Source organism: Lactuca saligna, chromosome 8 (assembly GCF_052625555.1).
Source record: "Lactuca saligna cultivar CGN05327 chromosome 8, ASM5262555v1, whole genome shotgun sequence".
Classification (NCBI taxonomy): domain Eukaryota; kingdom Viridiplantae; phylum Streptophyta; class Magnoliopsida; order Asterales; family Asteraceae; genus Lactuca; species Lactuca saligna.
In genome coordinates, this window is record NC_136424.1 from 48,652,229 (window position 1) to 48,672,991 (window position 20,763).

General features: G+C 35.0%; 1 pseudogene; it reads left to right on the forward strand.

Annotated features, from left to right (window-relative positions):
• The first annotated feature begins 16,081 nt into the window (after positions 1-16,081).
• LOC145009605 (transcription initiation factor IIF subunit alpha-like) lies at positions 16,082-19,594 on the forward strand (annotated as a pseudogene).
• The last annotated feature ends 1,169 nt before the right edge of the window (positions 19,595-20,763 follow it).

Genomic DNA, 20,763 nt, shown 5'->3' on the forward strand with positions numbered 1-20,763 from the left:
AGGGACCTAAAGCCCTACTACTGGTGGCCGACGATGAAGCTCGATGTTGCGAAGTATGTGGTTGAGTGTGTAACATGCGCGAGGGTTAAGGCACAACATCAGAAACCGTATGGGAGTTTAGAACCTTTACCTGTACCCATGGGTAAATGGGAAGACATCACCATGGATTTTGTGACTAAACTGCCCAGAACGAAGAACGGACACGACATGATTTGGGTAGTCGTGGATCGTTTCACCAAGAGTGCACACTTCATAGCCGCCAACGAGAAGTGGTCTATGGATAAGCTCGCAAACGCTTACGTGAAGGAAATTGTAAGACTTCACGTTGTCCCTCTTACGATTGTGTCAGATCGTGATAGTCGTTTCACGTCAAGGTTTTGGAGGAGTCTACAAGAGGAGTTGGGTACAAAGTTGTGTTTGAGTACTGCTTACCATCCGCAAACTGATGGTCAGAGTGAAAGAACGATTCAGACGTTGGAAGATATGCTGAGAGCATGTACCCTCGAATTCCAAGGGAATTGGGACGAGCACTTACCTCTAGTAGAATTTTCCTACAACAATAGTTTTCACTCGAGCATCAAGATGGCACCTTATCAGGCCTTGTATGGACAGAAGTGTCGTACGCCGTCTTGTTGGCTTGAAGCCGGAGAGAAGCAGTTTATGGGCCCCGAGATAGTCCATGAGACTGCTGAGAAATTGAAGGTGATTCGGGAAAGAATGTTAGCAGCTCAGGATCGTCAGAAGAGCTATGCTGACAAGAAAAGACGACCGATAACCTTCGAAGTTGGGGATTCCGTTTTACTTAAAGTCTCACCGTGGAAGGGACTTATACGATTTGGGAAACGAGGAAAGTTGAGTCCAAGGTTTATTGGACCGTTCAAAGTTCTTCAGAAGATTGGGAACCAAGCTTACAAGCTGGAATTGCCCGAAGAACTCAATGGTATTCATAACACCTTCCATGTGTGTTATTTGAGGAAATTCATGGGAGATGTTCCCGACATAATTCCAATCTCGGAATTAAGGATGGATGAGAATAAAAGGCTGATCGAAGAGCCTGAGGCAATTATTGACCGTAAGACTAAGAAGTTACGACGTAAGATGGTCAACTTGGTGCTAGTCCGATGGAAACATTCGAATGGGCCGAATCTCACTTGGGAAACAGAGGATGACATGATGAGTCGCTATCCACATCTGTTTGCTGATGCATGATTCCGGGACGGAATCATCCTAAGGGGGAGAGAATTGTAACGCCCGGGTTTTCAGGGCTAAGCATTTTTGTCAATGTAATAGTCTAGGTCAACTATTGTAACTCTTTTTGAAGTAATAAATATAAAATATTTGAGTATTATGTGAATTATGTGTGTTTATGTGTTTATTATTTAATTATAAATGTATAATTAATAAAGAATAAAAATGACGTCAAAATTAAAGTGTGAGATAATCCCGATATCTCTACATAAAGTTGTAGAATACGTCTCAAGGTTTCCATACATATAAAGAATGCCGAAATCCGAGCTATAACGAAGAAGTTATGGCCCGCCGAAGTTTTACGGCAAAACCGGCACCGGGAGACGTAAATAGTGAATTTACGATAGAAGACTTTTTAGCCTTATCAATCTAAACAAAAGTCGTAGAATATGTTAAACTAAGAACATCGATAAAAAGAACGCCCAAATCTGACTTCGTATGAAGAAGTTATGATTTTTCTAAGATTCGGCTTAGCAGTGCACGGCCTGAAACTTGAATTTTAGTTCGAGCGGTTTTTGGCTTACGCAACGTAAATGAGAGTTGAAGATCTCATTAATAGGAAATCAACGGTACAAAGACAGACAAAAACAGAGTCCGTATGTAGAAGTTATTAATTTTACGCAGACGTTTAACAGTATAATCTCCTTGTACTGTTAAATTTAAGATCGGTCGAGAATTAGCTGACGGTGTCAAAATGAAAGTTGTAGATCTTATTATTACCTACTCGTGGATATAAAGAACGTCAAAAACGGAGGTCGTATGTGAAAGTTACGGATTTTAGAAGTCGGAAGTGTGCTGTGCGAAAATGGGTGATGTGGCACAATCTTGGCCATTGCTTTCTCCCCAAGGCTTGCCACCAGATGGTGACATGTGGCACCAAGTTCAGACACATTTCACCCTATAAATACCACCTCTCCCACCCTCATTTTCTTCACACCTTTCCCATTCTTTCTTCTCTTTACTCTCTCTCTCTCTAGAACCTCTCTCTAGCCCCGAAATCCCCCGAAAAGCCTAGGGAACCTCCCTAGCACGAGGCGGAAGCCCTGGAGTGCTCGAAGGCTCCGAGAAGAAGAACTTTTCGGCTTGGGAACGCTGCTCCAAGCAAAGCCTGGTTTTCTATAAAACCCGCTGTAAGTGAGCTACGCCTACACTATTTTTAATATAGCTTTTATTTAATTATAGTAACGTTATTAGGAACTTATAATAAATACTTGGGCTATTATTATGGGTTATATAAGTATTTTTGTGACGCTTATATAATAATAATAATAATAGCTAGACTATTAATTAGTCTCGACGAATAATAAACTAAACTCTAGTGGTAATAATACTAGGTTTCGTCGAAGAAAATTCTTTTTAAGAAGCGAAGCGCTGTCTGAGTTCGGAATCACCACCTTTTCAGGTGAGTGCATATTCACTTTCAACTTACACATAGATATGAAGTATTTAATATAAATTACGTGCTATGTGTGCATATTATCTGAATACTTGCTATCTATGCTGGATGAACGTTTTATACATGTTTTCAAAGATTTAAACTATATATGTATTTTATATCTACAAAATGTGTTGGGTAAAACATGGGTAGATGTAATAGTTGCTGTGTGACAAATAAAATGATGAGAGGCCTCGTTATAGATGTTATTGATGATCCAGTCATCTAGTGGAGTATAGATGACGACCACGGACTATTCTAGACAGTCCAGTGGAACACTAGCAGGCTCGCAACCTGTAGGTGTTTATTTGAACTGTGTGTTTATTTGAACTGTGTGCTCACCAGATGTACTCCATCCCCCACATGGTTGCCTATTAGGACATTTATTGCTGAGGAATCCCCTTAGTAGTAGTGTCCGTCCCGATGATGATCCTTAGGCGAGGTCCCTTATGATAGGTGTTTAGGGACGTAAAGTGAGGATAACGGGAACGGGTAATCGGGTTATTGTTGATTGATGAAATTAATAAACTATTTATTGTGGGTTGAAAACCCTATGTGCTCACCAGGCTCCCAAGCCTGACCCACTCAGTTTTATGTATTACAGGTAGTGGCGCTTGAGCATATATATGATGTTTGGACGAGGGATTACGGATATAGGCCTGTAGATATGAAATAATGTAGTAAGGCTTGTATTGTACTGTTTATGCTTTTGATCTGTACGAACATGACATCCCGAGTCTTTTAATGAAATACATTTCTATGGAAATGCTTTTGATAAATCTTTATCATATTATTGTTTTGGGACAAATTCCGCAACACTTTTATTTAAAATGTTACTCTGATTTTTAAACAAAGCATAAACAAACCGGTCTTTTCTGGCCGTGATTTTTGGGATGTCACACACACATATATATATATATATATATATATATATATACACATACATACATACATATATATATATATATATATATAAGTATTAGCTTTTATTATTATAATAGTATAAGGGTTTAATTTTAACTTTTAAAATTCTAGGGTTTGGAATTAAAGTACTCATAAGTGTGACTTTACAAATTCCAAAATTTGAGGTAAAGTTTTGAACTCTTCAAAAACTTTTGGTTTCCATAACTTATGAGCTTAATGACATATCTAAGATCTAGTTAAACTCATAAGTCAAGATAATTCACATAAAAAATTTACAAGAAATTAGTCTATCATATAAACTAATACAAAGCTTGAAATTTTGACAATTATCTTTTAATTGGATGAGCGTGATCACTACCATATAAAAAGTGGATTTTATGATATAAAATAGTTTGTGGTAATGATCCTAATCGAATTCTGACAAAAAAACCCTCGAAAAATTTTTGTCTGATCAACCAACTCATCAAGCCCAACCATGGACTTATAGATTTCAAGGCAATATTCAACCTAATCGTCGAGTCCAATCATGGACTCGTCAAGTACATGCTGTCTGAACAGTTTTTCAGCTTTGGAAAAAATAGCTATGCATCAAATATAACAGAAAACAACCCATGGCTCTTATACCATTGTTGGGTTTTGTATACTACAACATCCTATGGTGCACATATAACCCTAAATGTTTTGGATCTATGATCTCTTGAATTATACATGCAATATTGTTTCCAAAGCATTAAGCCTACAACTAGCATACAATAGACATAAACAACATAAGAATGAGTTATAGGATTACCTCTTGTTGTAGCTTGTTTGTTTGGCCTTCAAGAACTTAGCACCCCAAGTGTGATACCTTAAATGGTTCAAAAAATACCTAGGACAAAGGAGAACTTGAGTGAGAAGTTGCTAGCTTTAAAATCTACTCCTATGAACTCTAAGAACACTTCTAGGCCGATTTAAGGAGCTAAGGGAGTCCTTTTATAGTGTAGCAACGACTAGGGTTACATCCATGAAAACCCTAATGCACCATGACCTTTCAAATTACTTAGGATCCATGGGTTAAACCTCCAAGGACTATCCATGGATTATCATATTGGTTTAGCCCATCCTGAATTACAATCGGCCCACACTATAAGAATCATTGATTTACCAAATCAATCCGTATATATTTAATTAGTCTCTTTTAATCACAAAATTAATTCCAAATTAATTATTGATCAATAATAATTAAATAATATGATTTCATATTAATATATTACAACTTATAATATATTAATAAATCATAAGTAGCCTCTTACTCAAGCACCCATCTTATCAAATTGTCCTGGTGATATGCAACGTGAAATGGACCATGCTACTCTCGGTTCAAGTACATACCAATAATAGTTATGGGCTTAGACACATAATCTAACACATTTATCGGGTACTATGTCTATAACTACCATCATTTATCTAATAGGTACTAAATCCATAGCTACCATCGTTTATCTAATAGGCAATAATTCAGTATCCACCATTATTTATCTAATAGGAATTAAGTCCATAGCTACCGATGTTATTTGGAAGGCATTAAGTCCATAGTTGCCAAGGTTTATCTAACAAATACTAAGTCTATACCTGCCAAGGTTCATCTGTAGGGATACTAAATACATAGCTACCAACGTACATTTATAAGGATCTAAGTCCATAGCTGCCAGGGTTTTTAGTGTACACCAGGTAAACATATCTTTCAAAACACCTACAGGTTGCGAGCTTGCTAGTGTTCTACCAGACCATCTAGAGTAGTTTGTGGTTGTCATCTATACTATGCTAGATGACAGGGCCATCGCTTGGATAAGGGTTTCTCTAATTTTTCACCTCTCACCCTCATCTCATGATCTATATCGCCTTTCGTCTCATCATCCAACTCGTCTTTCATCACACACCAACTATTTCATCTACCCATGTTTTACCCAACATACTTGTAGATAAAAAATACATATACAATTTAAATCATTTAAAACATGTATAAAATCGTTCATCCAACATAGATAGCAAGTATACATATAATATGCACACATAGCATGTAATTTATATATAATACTTCATATCTATGTGTAAGATGAAAGTAAGCATGCACTCAAATTAGTAGCGAGATTGGGTAGAATCTAACTAGAAACGGGCATCGGTTCGTCGTTGTCAGGCTCAGGAAGGGAAACGGCTTCAGAAAACGAGAGAGAAAGAAAGTTTAGGTGTAAGAAAGCTTAGGGTCGAAATGGATATTTGTAGGCTGATTTTTGGCCTCTCACGTCATGCGAATCAATGCTCACATTGTGAGCCATGGCTGTATCATCTCGTAGACTTGTTATATGTCTTTATAGCTTCGAAATGTGTCCAGACGACTTCTCAAGTCGTGAGAATGATAGGCTCACGTCGTGAGCTTCCAAGAGTCATCTCGTAGACTTCCCAAGTGTTTTCTAGGCTTGATTAGTGTCCGTTTGACTCCTCAGACAGTGAGAATTAATGCTCACGTCGTGAGTCCAGTCAGATTAGGATTTTCAACACGTGTCATGCTCTCAGACAGCTACACTTCGGAAGGCCATAAATTCTGCATACAAGCTCCATTTTTATGTTATTTATATCGAGAAGTAGGTGGAGACATATTCTACAACTTTCATTTAGAACCATAAGGCTAAAAAGTACTTTATCTTAAACTTACTTTTTACGATTACCGGTGTCGTGTCGGTTTTGTCTTGAAACTTCGAAAGGTCACAACTTCTTCGTTATAACTTGGATTTCAGTGTTCTTTATATGTACAAAAACCTTGTTACATATACTGAAACTTAGTTAAGATTGTTTATTCTACATAATATTCTATAAAAAGTCATTTTTGATGCTTATCATCTCTAAATAACTAGCCTGAATCTGCGAGCGATACAATTATCTCCCCCTTAGGATGCTTGTGTCCCAGAATCATTAACGAAATAGGGCTTGTATAATGACTCCATACATTATATTTTATTCGTAGGTAATAATCTTAGCTTCTATGTTCCTTCGAATAAATATCTAAGTCTTGGACTTCTTGACTGTAGGTGGTGCTCAGTCTTGTACCCGCTCTCTATCTTGCGCTGGACTTTCAATTGTAACCTTTGAGTTACAAAATAAATCCTTATTCAAAACTCCTTCTTCTTCTTAATAGACTTAAGATAAGTTTATTCCTTTATTTACCGTAATAGACCAATGGGTCATATTCTAACGACCTCTCATCTTATGATGCAACGCTTAGACTTAGGTCTTTTAGAGTCAAATTCCATATTGGAATATACATTTCTTCATATTCTAATGTGATAAAATTACAATATAGCATGTAGCACATCTAGATACAAGCTTCTTGCATTAATAGTGATCGCGATACTTCAATTGATTGCTTTGATTATGTTTCACTTTCAATCTTTTGGCTTAAGTCGGATGTTACATCGATATTGGTTGTCTAAACCATGTAACATACTGGTCTTTTTCGGACTCGATTTAATATGACCACTAGGGTCCAAAAAACAATCATCTTCTTAGTCATTATCGAAACGATGATAACGACATACTTGAATAAAAAAAAATCAATTACTAGCTCCTTAGTAACCTTGTGACTTTTTCCGATCCAAGTGTGAGTTATGTGCTTCTGGTAGTATAGACCTCTACTACCATTCACACCTACTCAAAATCTTCCCAAGTAATCATAAAAATTTCCCTAGACTATACTAGGAATTCTTCCATGCGTACCTTCAATCATCAATTCTTCTTCAACTCAGTTGGTGATGGAAATTCCAAACCCATATCCATGAAGTTTATGATCCATGGTTCATGTGGTCCTACTCTTTATGTATCCATACATAAACTTGGTCCAACATTGATCATAAGCCCAACACATATAAATATAACTAATTACCATAATTGGTCCCCATAGATTTAATTAGTCTCTTTTGATCACTAAATTTATTCCAAATTAATTCTTTATCAATACTAATTAAAACATATGATTTCATATTAATATATTAGAACTTATAATATATTAATATATCATATATAACCTCTTCTCTCAAAAGTCCATCCTAACAAATTGTCCTAATGATATGCAACCCAAATGGACCATGCTACTCTCGGGTAGAATACATGCCAATAATAGATATGAGCTTAGATACCTAATCCAACAGTCACCCACTTGGATAAGTCTAAAACTATTATTGCGTATGACTCCAAAACCCGACTAGCAATCGTAGCTCTTAAAGCCACTGTTGAACTCTGAACAAATCAATGACAAGTCCATTAGATAAGGGATCATATATTCCTCCATTATAGATATCATATGGACTGAGACATGGATTGTAATCATTCTCTCTGTCCATTTGTTTTTTTCCTGATTTCCAATTTATAACGACTGACTAATTGAACAAATCAAATCAGTCCAGGCCCGACCAAGCACTTACATTTTGTCATCACCAAATCATCGAGGGGCCCACATATATCGCTTTTATCCCGAAGATAAAAGGAATGGATAAACTTCGACTCATATGGCTTGTTCTACTACTTGTTGAATCATACACAAAGGCACGTTTTATAACATCAAGTTATCGAATGCGTTTTTGTGCAATCAATGTACAACCAACTCATAGTAAAAACTCATATCTCTAGGTTTGAAGAATATAAGATATTATCATCTCGTGATTCACTCGTGATAAAATCCTTGAAGTGATTCAAATGAGCGTGGGTTTAATCCAATACTCAGAACTTATGAGCACTCATAAATGTTGTAGCAATCATTGCTATGTCTAATGCACCTTAGACAAATCTTACAAGCCAGATTCATGACAGTCTTAATTCATATCTACTTCCAACATATGACCGACTGTGGACGGTTTGAATAAAATAATTAATATGGAAGCCAAAACATGCAAAGTGAAACACAAGAATAATACTTAGTCCTATATGGCCCCAAACTCTTGAGTGTAAATAAAAACCTTTCATCTAAGCATCATATTGATTACTCATTATTCATGTTTCGATTAATCAACTTAATACTTGAATTGAAACAATAGCCATGCCATGGTCCAAGCATGCACACTATGTTCATCCAAATAATAGCTATGCCATACTCCAAGTACGCACACTATGTTTACATGTGGTCCTCTCTTTGTGAAACAGATCGATTGATAGCATTTCAATGATGCTCATTTTAAAATCCCAAATCCTTTACAATAAATGTTAGAACACCAAATTCTTGTCATTTACCGTAATCTTGTTAGATTCTAAACTTGTATGCAATGATCCTCTTGTAATGAATATGCACACAAGTCAAAAAGACTTGGCAACAGACATTACAAGGTATTCCTATGGAAAGCAATTCCACAGAAATGGAGTCTCAGATTCAAAGTACATTCCTTTGAACATCCTTCTTTGCATTAAGTTCTTTAATATTACTAGATTCACATAATAACTTCCACCTATGGAAACAATTCCATATTCCCATTTTGACCATCACTTTTGAACAAGAGTTGCCTCTTTTCAAAATATGTCAACATGGTCCTTACTCTATACTTCCAATTGTCCATGAGTAACCAATCTTTGGTAAACCTCAAATTGTCCTCAACAATTGCTTAATCATTTTAGTAATATCTTGTTCTACTCTTTTTTCCCTTTTAATGCCCTAAGCTTTTGGAAAATTTAGAATGGATAAATATTATAGCACATATATTCAAACCTATACCCAAAGCATATGGGACATGATTCATGCTATAAAATTTTTATTTGCCATGTTCTCATAATTCGAACTATGAAGAGGTATGCCGTAATCATAATCGAATTTTGAGAATGCAACATATATAGAATTTCCTTATATTGAACCATTCCAACATAACAATTATATATATATATATATATATATATATATATATATATATATATATATATATATATATATATATATATATATATATATATCCTTGACTAAAGTTGATTAAAATCTGAATCTAAGCTTGTAGAGTTGGAATGAAGTATAAAATCCTCTCCCTTAATTATAGCAACACAACATTTCAAACCCGAATTGAAACTTTTGTTTTCTATAATTAACATTGCTAACTTGCAACACTTAACATAATAATCATCCTCCCACTAACATGATGATTATTAGAATAACACTTATGCTCCCACTAGCTCTGACATGTATCCAAAAATCAGTTGGACTTCTTAAAATCAATACTATATTGACTTTCTTACTAAAGTTTAGATTTTTGATATGTGATTGCTTTGATAAGACTTTATCAAAATCATACACCTTTCCATAGATATATTACATGTGTGTCTAAAAAATTTAGAACTATGGAAAGGGATTTCGTAATCATAGTCTCAATTATGTAGACCTTTGCCATTTCTCACAAGTCTATGTTAGTGTGCCGCTTAACCACACGCGCTCCACTAACGACTTTGAGAATGCAAATAATACACTTGCTATCTTCCTAAAATCTACTTAATGAAAGAGTTTCCTTACCATCATTTTCATGAATCGAAGAGAAACCTTATGACACTTAGATTTGATGGTGTAAGTGTTCTTATCCATGTGAATTTGTAACAACCATAATCACAAGACAAGGTTAGTGACAAAACCAAATTCAAATGGACTGAACTTGTTCAATCTTAATTTCCTGCCACCTGGTAGCACAATGCCCACCATTGCTTTCGGGTTGTTATGAAAACATTTGAGAACTCATAGAACTCACAAGCATAGTCAACTTTTAATGGAATAGACACAAAAATAAGAATATGTCAGCACGATAGGTTATAGACCTCAAGTCGTGGGCTAGTGATTAACAAAACTCTTGATTAGTTCTTGGAACTATCTCAATACTCCCACTGTCCTCTTGACATATAAGATTCTCTTTGTCAAGAACCGTACCATGACAAAACAAATATTCAAGAGTTAGTGCGGATCCTTATCAAGTTAAACACTTCTCACAATTGGTCTTAGTTGGTCTTTGTTTTATCCAAAACATCACAACTTACGAATATCAAATGTACAAGAATAGGAAACATCTTACTCTACATTTGACAAGTGTTATGAACTTTCTAATGATTAAGTCACCCACGGCTCATTCTTGGAGTATTACTTAAAGATTTGATTTTGGAACGAAGTACGATTTATCTTTTGATTTAACCATTTCAACACTTCATGATTCCCCTCCTTAGTCAAACAAATCCACTAAGGTGTCCTTAGAGGATCAATTCTGATATGGTTCCATAATCACAAAGATAATCATAAAACAAGATACTCAAGTACTCTCCCATCTCTTCAGATTGGAGAAACTTTTATCTTCCTGTGTTATTTGATTCTCACTAAAAGAAAAGACCCTTTAACGACGTGCAAACAACGACACTCACTGATTTATGTTACGCAAAAGGGAGTGACATTAAAAAAGTGTTGTCTCTTCAAAAAATTTAAGGATTTATGTCACGCATTATTGCGTGCCCTTAAATTAGTGTCTAAAAAAACACGGAGGGCACCTATAATAAAATGTGTGTCGTATAAAGACGTCGCTTTATAAATTTTAATGGAACCTGCATTCCATCCGGGGGGGAAATGAAGTCCTAAAAAATTAAAAATTCCGCATCTTTTTCTTATTTCCCTCTTACCCAAATTATCGACGCTCCTTCCTTTCCCTCTTGTCTCTCTCGGTCGCTACCTAGGGTTTTTATTGAAAGGTTGAATCGATTGACTGAGGTAACCAAAGGTCAAGCGAACCGGGAAAGGGTTTTCAGTGAAATCTACTGTTACTCTTTGAAATCGGATCCAATCCTACCTTTGCCCCATCCTTCTTGTCTCTATCAGTTGCTACCTAGGGTTTTTTCGTGAAACTTGAATTGATCGACTAGGGTAACTAAAGGGTAAGCGAACCAAGAACGGGAAGCAATAAATCCAACACGCACTCTCAAATAGATTCTACTGGATAAGGTTTCAATTTGGGGCTCTCTACATTCTTATCGATTCTACCTTCATTCAAGATTACATCGGCTTTTTTGGTATATAGTAACTGAAGCTTACAATCTCATCGATTCCACTTTCTCTCTCTGAACAAAAATATCTCATATTCTCTAAAAGCCCTAAACCAGCCACCGCCGACTATCACCTCCACTATCATTCATGTCATCTTACTTCCCAGATGGTCTGTATGTGTGCGCAACAAGACTGAACAGAAAATGGGAAAAAAAGAAAAAACGAGCAGAAAGAGAGAGAGAGAGAGAGAGAGAGAGAGAGAGAGAGAGAGAGAGAAGAGAGTTTAAGGCCGAGGAGAAGATGCATCAGAGTTGTGGTATTGTTCTTAATGTATTTTTAGAGTACAATAACCTTATTATGGGCTTGAACAAAAAGATGACCGTTTCCTCTGTTTTTCAGTTCTAGATGGTATGGGTTCACCCTGATATGATTTAGAGAAGTGTAAGTCATCTCTGAAGATCACAATCATTCATACCTTATTTTCAATCTCTCTCTCTCTCTCTCTCTCTAAACATTTTGTCACACCCCGAAAACCGAAGGCGGAAACATTTCCGGGGCGGACTCCACGTTGAGTATCAAATCCAATGCACATAGTAAGTAAAGTAAACAACCATTACATTACATATAGAAATTTACATTTGTTTCAAAAGTAAAGTTGTACAATTGTGATACATAGTATATATGAACAAAAGTAAGACGAGTCTTCTACGCACTTCGTCTTCGCCACAATGGATCATCAGGTACCTGTCTAACGTGGACCTGAGAATACAAGCAATTTAAAAATCAGTATAAAGCTGGTGAGTTCATAAGCGGTTTTGTTTTGTAAAAATGTACGAGTTTCCTTTCTGGTTTCTGAAAATGTTACGACCCAAGAAAATCCCATATTTTCTTAAAAGTAATGTTTGGTTAACTGTTAGGTTACACCGTTCTGGTTATGTTCAACTGTGATCCCAGGAAAATCCCATATTTTCCTAATGTGAAAGATGTATACTGAAAACCTGGTTATCCTTGTAAAGTATGTGTTAGTTCATCAATCCCCAAATGTAATGTAAATGATGTACACTGAAAATGTATTAGTTTTGACACGTTTATAAAACTAACATATACCAAGTAAACTAGTTACTTAACCCATTATTACTATTATGTAAATCTCTGTTATCCAAATTGTGAGTTCCATAACCATACTAAAGACTATTTATGGCAATAAGTAGTCCATTTCACCCTATGACTTTCGTCACCGTTGAACTTTTCGGTTCGACTGTAGCTAGCAGCCAGGTGTGGGGTAGTCAGCCCCATATAGATCTATACACTCAAGTCGCGCTCTCTATATAAGAGATTCTGGTTACGGGGGTAGTCCTCCACTCGCGTATCTCTGTGGAGTGTTCACCGAGGACGTGTCTCCAAGTATAGGATTAACAAATCTACTAGTAATAATACTGAAAGATCAAATGACTATCCTCCACTTGCGTATCTCTGTGAAGTGTTACCAAGGACAAAACCATGTTCAAAATGTTATGCTTTTAACCGTTATAATGTGGGAAAACATTTGTGAAAATATAGATACAACAATTTATAATGTATTTCACAAATAACATGCTAATGTGTTCTGTAGATTCAAACTGTTGTTTGTTACGACTGTCAGTCTTAAAAGCATATATAATATGAAACACAATGTATGTAAAACAAGTTTTGAGTACAAGTATCACTTGTACTTTGCTTGTATTCCCCCCTGAAAACAGTGAAAACATTGAAAATGGGTAGGGGTATGAACTCACCAGACGAGAAAACGCGATTGTTTGGATGCTAAACGTTGGTTCGGGGCTTGATGACACGCGAGGTTCCTATGTAATATGAAATGGTATCCAAAGGTATCTAATTAGACTTTAAAACACTAATTAGATATGATAATACACTCCAATGAGCGAAAACACTTCAAAACAAGTGTTTGGAGTGACCCGGGTGACATTTACGGACGTGTGGGACTTGGGAATTGAGTTTACTCTTCAAGAGTAAACTCCTTATGGAGTTTACGACCTTATACACCATACACACATCAGTTCACGGCCGTGAACTGATGTTTGGGGGTTTTATGGTGCTAGGTGGCTTGAATACACATGGGAAATGTTGGAATGGATTTATCTAAGGCCTTGGGATGGATTATATTCACTTAAGAACCATTTATGGAAGTTCACGGTAGTAAACATGGAGTTTACGGCCATAAACTCCCCCATGCTCAATCCTTAATTCATTTTGTGAGGCTAGGACAATCACATGTGATTCCATCTATTTTTCCAAGCCTTGGTATGAGTTTTGGGCACCATTTAACATGAAATAATGAGTTTACGGCCTTGGAACTATTTCTTGGGGAGCTATTGCTGTAAACTACTAAATGGGAGGATTTAATCATGTTTAAGGTCCCCAAACTAATTTGGTTGGTTCTAGGATTTATTCCAAGGCTAATGGTGTGTTTACATGGCTTTTTAACACTTGAAAATGAGTTTACTCCCCATGAATGAGGAGTTTACGGAACAAGGTTCTTCTTGGGCAATAAACTCATGTTTACTCCTCAAAAACCATCTTTAATGTGTTCTAAGTCCGAATTGGTAAACCATATAGTCGTATCTAAGTCCCAAAGTTGGTTTGGAGGGGTTTAAAGGCATAAAAACCCTTTTATTATGTGTTTACGGCCCAAGCATGATCCTTGGCCGTAAACACATGTTTGAGGTCCAAAATAAAAGTTTAAACACGAATTTGAAGGCCTAAGAGGTTAAACAACAAGTTAGGGATGTTACCTCAATGATTTGGAGCCTTAAATCAATGTTTTGGACCTTGAATCTTTGCTTGAGGAGAGAGAGGTTAGAGAGTAAAAGCTTCAAATGGAAGCTTAGACCTCTTTAAATAGTGTTCGGGATTTGGACACGGTGGAATTCTACCCGATACCGGTGTTATACGGTGCTTTTGGTCACACCCGATTGAGTTACCATAATCCGATATGGTCGATTCTACAATGTGTCCAATTATTAATATGAAGTATTAATGTGAGTTCTAAACATGTTTAGACAATCATTAAGTCATAATAGAAGTTCCACAATTATGACCTAATTAAATGACGTAACGGAAACGAATCGAAAACGACGATTATATTTACGAAAAGGGTTACAATTGATGAAACGAACTTCGGGTTGTCACACATTTCCTCTCTTCTTTCTTTCTAAAACCCTAGCCTATCATCATTGCAGAGGAATTTTCGTGCTATTTTCCACCATCTGTGTTGGACGAGACCAGTTTTCATTTGACCAAGCTTTGAATTGAAAAAAATAAAATTCGTTGGGCTGGTGGCTGACGGGTCACAAAAGCCAATCGGTTGGGGCTTGTACAACTCGTGCTCTATGTTCAGATCGAAAAGGGGTAGGTGTTTCCTTGAATATATATCCATCAATTTACAAAGAAGAAATGAATTGCTCGATTTATATTATTAATCACAAGTGTCATCACTGAATCTCTCAACATTGGATTTGATTAGAGTTGGTATAGCTTCTAGTAATGTGATAAGAGCATTAGAAGATAATTGGTTAGAAAATCATATTGTCTACTAAAACTTAAAAATATGATACGGTTCCTTCTTGATGTATGAGTTTCCTATTCTTTAATATTCTGATGCAGGTCACTTATATTGAGATCAGACCTTGGGGAGGTGTACAAACTAAATTATAGTTTGTGGGCTTCTCGATAATCCTGCATATTCAGCAGTTGAGTGGGCAAAGGATATCATGTATATTTTTATCTCATGAAATCCTAGAACTTTTTTTGCCCTGATGAAAATTACATTGTATCCTATAGATGTGGGGTATTTATCAATATCAGCAATCTGTACAGTGTTGAGCTTTATAGGCCTCCAATATTGGATAGAAGTTTCTTATGTGAAACTAAAGTCAGATGGTTTGATGGGTGAAAACCTTCTCCACCCTAGTGTTGCCAACCGTGTATTAGAACTGTTGTTGAGTTCTTATACGACAGTTGCATTAGTGGTCAATTTTGTCATCAACATTTTTGTACTCATCATCCTCTCTCTTAAGGTATTCAACTTTTCTAAATTTTTACAATGAGTCTTGATTCTTTTTGATGATATATTTGGTCATGCAGACAATATGTTTTGATGACCTGCATGCAACTGAATCACGGAAAATGGTGGAGAGACTAGTTAATTATGTTATCTACAAGGGAACCAATGGCCAAGGCTAAGAAGCTCTCATATAACCATCTTTTCTATCTTTCCATATCATATTTTTTATCTTTATTTCCATTGAAGTTTATATATATATATATATATATATATATATATATATATATATATATATATATATATATATATATATATATATATATATATATATATATATATATATATATTTCGTTTGATTGATGATGTGGCACATCTTCAAAGATTAAGAATACTTGCATTTATGGTGGGGTTCCAAAGGGTCCTCAAATTTGTGATTTACAGAAAGGTAGGTAGTGATAAGCTCAGTCATATCAATCAATCTTCTAGGAATTGAAGGCATTGAAGGCTGAATTAAGGTCTGTATATATATCATCATTTTCTCATGGGTAATATTTTACTTGCAGTGTGTGATCGTTCACCTATCTTTAGGTGGGGAAGTGTTATGGGCTGGTCAACGTTGCAAATCTAGTCTTGGCTATGCTGCAAGATACAACATAGACAACATGGTAATTTTACTCTCACTTACATATGTTGTCTTTTTTATATAAATAAATATATAAAGAAAACTATTTCCATAATCTGTTGCAGGTTGCCTCTGGACAAATAACCAGCACTGAACTGTTGCTCTTAGCTATGTTCAGAAAGTGTTTGAAAAGGTAACAAACTCAAATTTTTCAGTAATTATATATGTTATGAGATTTAACTCAAAGTTATCAATAATTAATTGTGATTTTTGTCTCGTTTTGCATAGGTTTTTCTAGAAACTGATATGATGTACAATTAAGCTCTTTCAATATGTTGGGACACACAACACCTATCCATGCTGGATCCCTTCTATTTGTGGGCCCATTTCTTGATTACTGGTTAACAGAAAAGAGAGTTGACATGTTTAAATATGATCTTTCCTCTATGGTAAGTAAGAGTATAATTATACAACTATAAAGCAGTGATTGTTAACAGAATCATGGATTTATCTGTGTAGTGTTTTAAAGTCTCAAATCTTTGAGTTTCTAACAACTATCAAATAAACAATCATTTGCTATTCTTCATTGACTCTAAACAAAAGGGTAAACAAAAACAATACCCAAATCCCATATGAAACACGAGCCCTTAATGGAGGATAAAAGTAAGAATGTAAATACTATACAAAAAGCACATATAGATAAAAAAAAAAAGATACTAGGAGCCATACTATTCCACTACCCTGATTTTAAGCCTAAACAGAAAGGTAAAATGATAATATATTCACATTTACAGATTTCATTCGATTAAAAATGAAACAGATGATGTGTATACAACACTTGATGAAAAAAACATGCCATTAGTGATATACAACAAACACTTGTTATTATTGCATTTGTTGTTTAGGTACAACTTCAACAAAAGTTGGACACTACAAGAAACTTACACTTGAGGAAGCTGAAGAAAAGATAAAAAACAGAAGGAAAACTGCAGATGGTTATGAAATATGGATGATGAAAGCTGCAAACAACGGTGCAACTGCTTTTGGTGAAGTTGAAAGGCCTGATGATAAGGAAGGTGGTGGTGGTGGAGGTGGTGGCAGAGGGCGTAAAATGAATAATGCAGATGATGATGAAGGGAATGTTTCAGATAGAGGAGAAGAAAATGAGGATGAAGAGTTTGCAAGGAAAAATAGACTTGGACTTAATAAAAGAGGAGGTGATGATGATGAGGAAGGCCCTAGAGGTGGTCATCTTGATTTTGATGATGATGACATTGAGAAAGGTGATTGTTTTGTTATTTGGATAATGGAATGGAATGACACATTCCATTTATTACTTGAATTTGAATTTTTCATGAGAAATGAAAATAGGTTGTTTGTTTATTTGTTATTATATGTGAGATTTCAGGTGATGACTGGGAGCATGAGGAGATTTTCACAGATGATGATGAAGCAGTTGGTAATGATCCTGAAGAGCGTGAAGACTTATTAGCCCCTGAAATCCTTACTCATCCTGAAATCAAATAGGTTCACTTTAAAAAAAAACAGATAAAATTAAAATATTGTTTTTTAAAACATTAAATAGTATACATAATATATATCGAGGATGAAGATGATGAGGAAGAGAATGAAGAACAGGAAGGAGGATTGAGCCAATCTGGGAAGGAGTTAAAGAAGCTACTTGGGAAAAACAATGGTGTCAATTATTCAAAACCAGAACAAGATGATGATGATGACGATGATGATGATGTCAGCATCTTTCTTCATTTATTAATAATAGCATATAGAGTAAATTACATTTTTAGTCCTTGAGTATAGCTGATTTTTACAATTTTGTTCCCAGAAATTTTCATTTTACTTGGAATTGGAATAAGTAACATTGCAAGCATCTCAAATGAGGACCATTTTCACAAGAGAAAACATTTTGGGAGGAAAATAGCAAAAAAGCTACATTTCAAGGACCAAATTGTAATTGACTCTAAAATATATTTGGAAAACATTTGATTTTAATTTTTGTTAGGGCTATGCAGTTACATCAATACAAGTAATCAATTTATCTTTTTCTCAGATTTTTCTTCATTTGAGATTATTTCATATCCATTTCAGGAAATTGCTAGACAATTATGTATAGAGCACGAACTGATGTTTTCCAAAATGGCACAACACTCCCTGGTTCATCTATGAATAAAATTTTAACAGTAAGTTTTTTTTTTTTTTTTTTTTGTTATTTTAACAGTAAGTTTTTTTTTTTTTTTGTTATTTCAGGAAATTTCTAGACAATTATTTCATCAGACTTCTCTAAAACTCAACTTCTTGTCTGATGTCCCAGTTTATTGGTTGGAATCCAAATGTCTACTCAAATTTTAACAATAAGTTTTTTTTTTGTTTTTTTTTGTAAGTTACTTTTACTAATAACAATAGATAATCACTTTTCTCTTCATGGGATTTTAAGTTATTATACATACAAGAAGGCCCTGTCATAAAGGAATGGTATACAACCTCTATGTAATTCTCTAGTTTCTGCTTACTGTGAAGCTGTTGCTATATTGCGAAGTCGTCCTTTTAGTGATGAAATGATAAGATTCGTTACAGATCTGATCTCAATAGAGGAAATTTTGTACCTTTCTATGGTTCTTAATATCACGTGCTGTTACTTGTTAAACTATAGCTGCTTGCTAGTTATTGGTGAATTTTTGGCCTCACTAAGTTGGCAAACTGTAGTCGATTGCTACTTAATCATTGTGAATTTTTGGCTGAACTACTTAAGATCTTTCAAGAAATAGATTGTACAGATAAAGATTCCCTCTGTACCTCATGCACAAAGGTTATTTATAACTCTTATTATTTCATTTCTATCTTATTCTTCTAGTAAGCCATTAATTCCAATGCAGTCGACTGTTTTTTAGAATCTTTATGATTTGTATTTAGTTTAATCTTCTATCCAAACCAAATTATCCTTGAAAGGACTTATTAATGATCATCACTTATGGCATCCTGTGAAATTGTTCATAATTGGGTTGTTAATGTTCCTGTTTGTTTTCATTTTTGCAGGTAACAATCTTGTTGAATTAGAGGTGAAGAACACATGGCTTTCTGTGGACCATATGAATCAGATGTTAATGGTAACAAGTTTAACACTCGAGTCTATATGATCAGATGTTAATTGTAACAAGTTTAACACATGTGTCTTTGTTATACATACAGATTAGGAAGATAGATCCGACATTGGACATGGAGGCTGATGAAGGAGACAATTACACACATATTCCAGTAAGAAACATAGTTGGATGATTATTTGTTAGTTTTAGAGGAATGTATAACCCATGTTCGCAATGTATTATTTTTGTTTAACATTTGAATGATTCTTTGTATGACATATTATAATTTGTGCAATTTATTTTATTTTATGAGTATGAAATTTTATTTTATATTATGCAATGGATTGTATTTTTGTATATGGTATTTTATTTCTATTATGAAAAATTAATAAATATATAAATATATTTTTTTAAACATTTAAATTTACAATACGCAAAAATGTGTGTCATCTTCGTTTATGACATGGCCTTTCTTGACAGGTGTTTTAATGATACGCATTGCGTGTCATAAATGCGTGTTGTAAATGCGCGTCGTCTATAGAGGACGCGCAAAAGCGCATTGTCTCTCGTTATGACATGGCCTTCCTTGACGCACATTTGCGAGTCGTCTGAGCATTTTATGATGCGCAATGAGCGTCGTGAAAGGCTGTTTTTCTAGTAGTGTCTTCTTATCCGTTCTGTCATACATTGAAACCTTTCTAATGTTTCAGAATTACACTTAAACTATTAAGCAGAACCATATTTACTAAACTTTAGTAAATCATGATGAATAGTCTTTGTGGTGGACTTGATTAGTGCACACCCAGGTGTACCCGATCCCTTCGTCCTTCACTTAACTCACATATACATGTGAACAATGAATTAGTTTTAATTTCCCAAAGCTGAAAAATTCTCATTCATCATACAATACAAGTTACATGATTCCAAGTTTCTATCCAACTGAACCTTGGGTGATGAGAATCTTTCCTTATTTGGTAAATTATGACAATACCACAAATGAAAGAATCAAATCCATTTACCAATATTGCTTATCAATGGGAACATATAAACAACAATTTTTTTCATCACAAATGCCATTGTAAGGATACTTAAAATAAATAAAATCAAAACCATTTTTCTTTATTTTAAAACTTTTCGGAAAAACTTATCCTTACAATGCAAATTCATATGAAAACTTGTCGTTATCTATTCCTAGCAATATTTCATAACTCTTATGCAGCGACTCAAAATTCTGGTCATCGAACCATGCGATCAAAATCAGCACACCTTTTCTTTAAGCTTCCTTTGATTCTTCAAAAACATCAAAATGTAATTACATTACATTATGTATTAAGAATCTCCAAAAGAGACTTAATAGAGTTA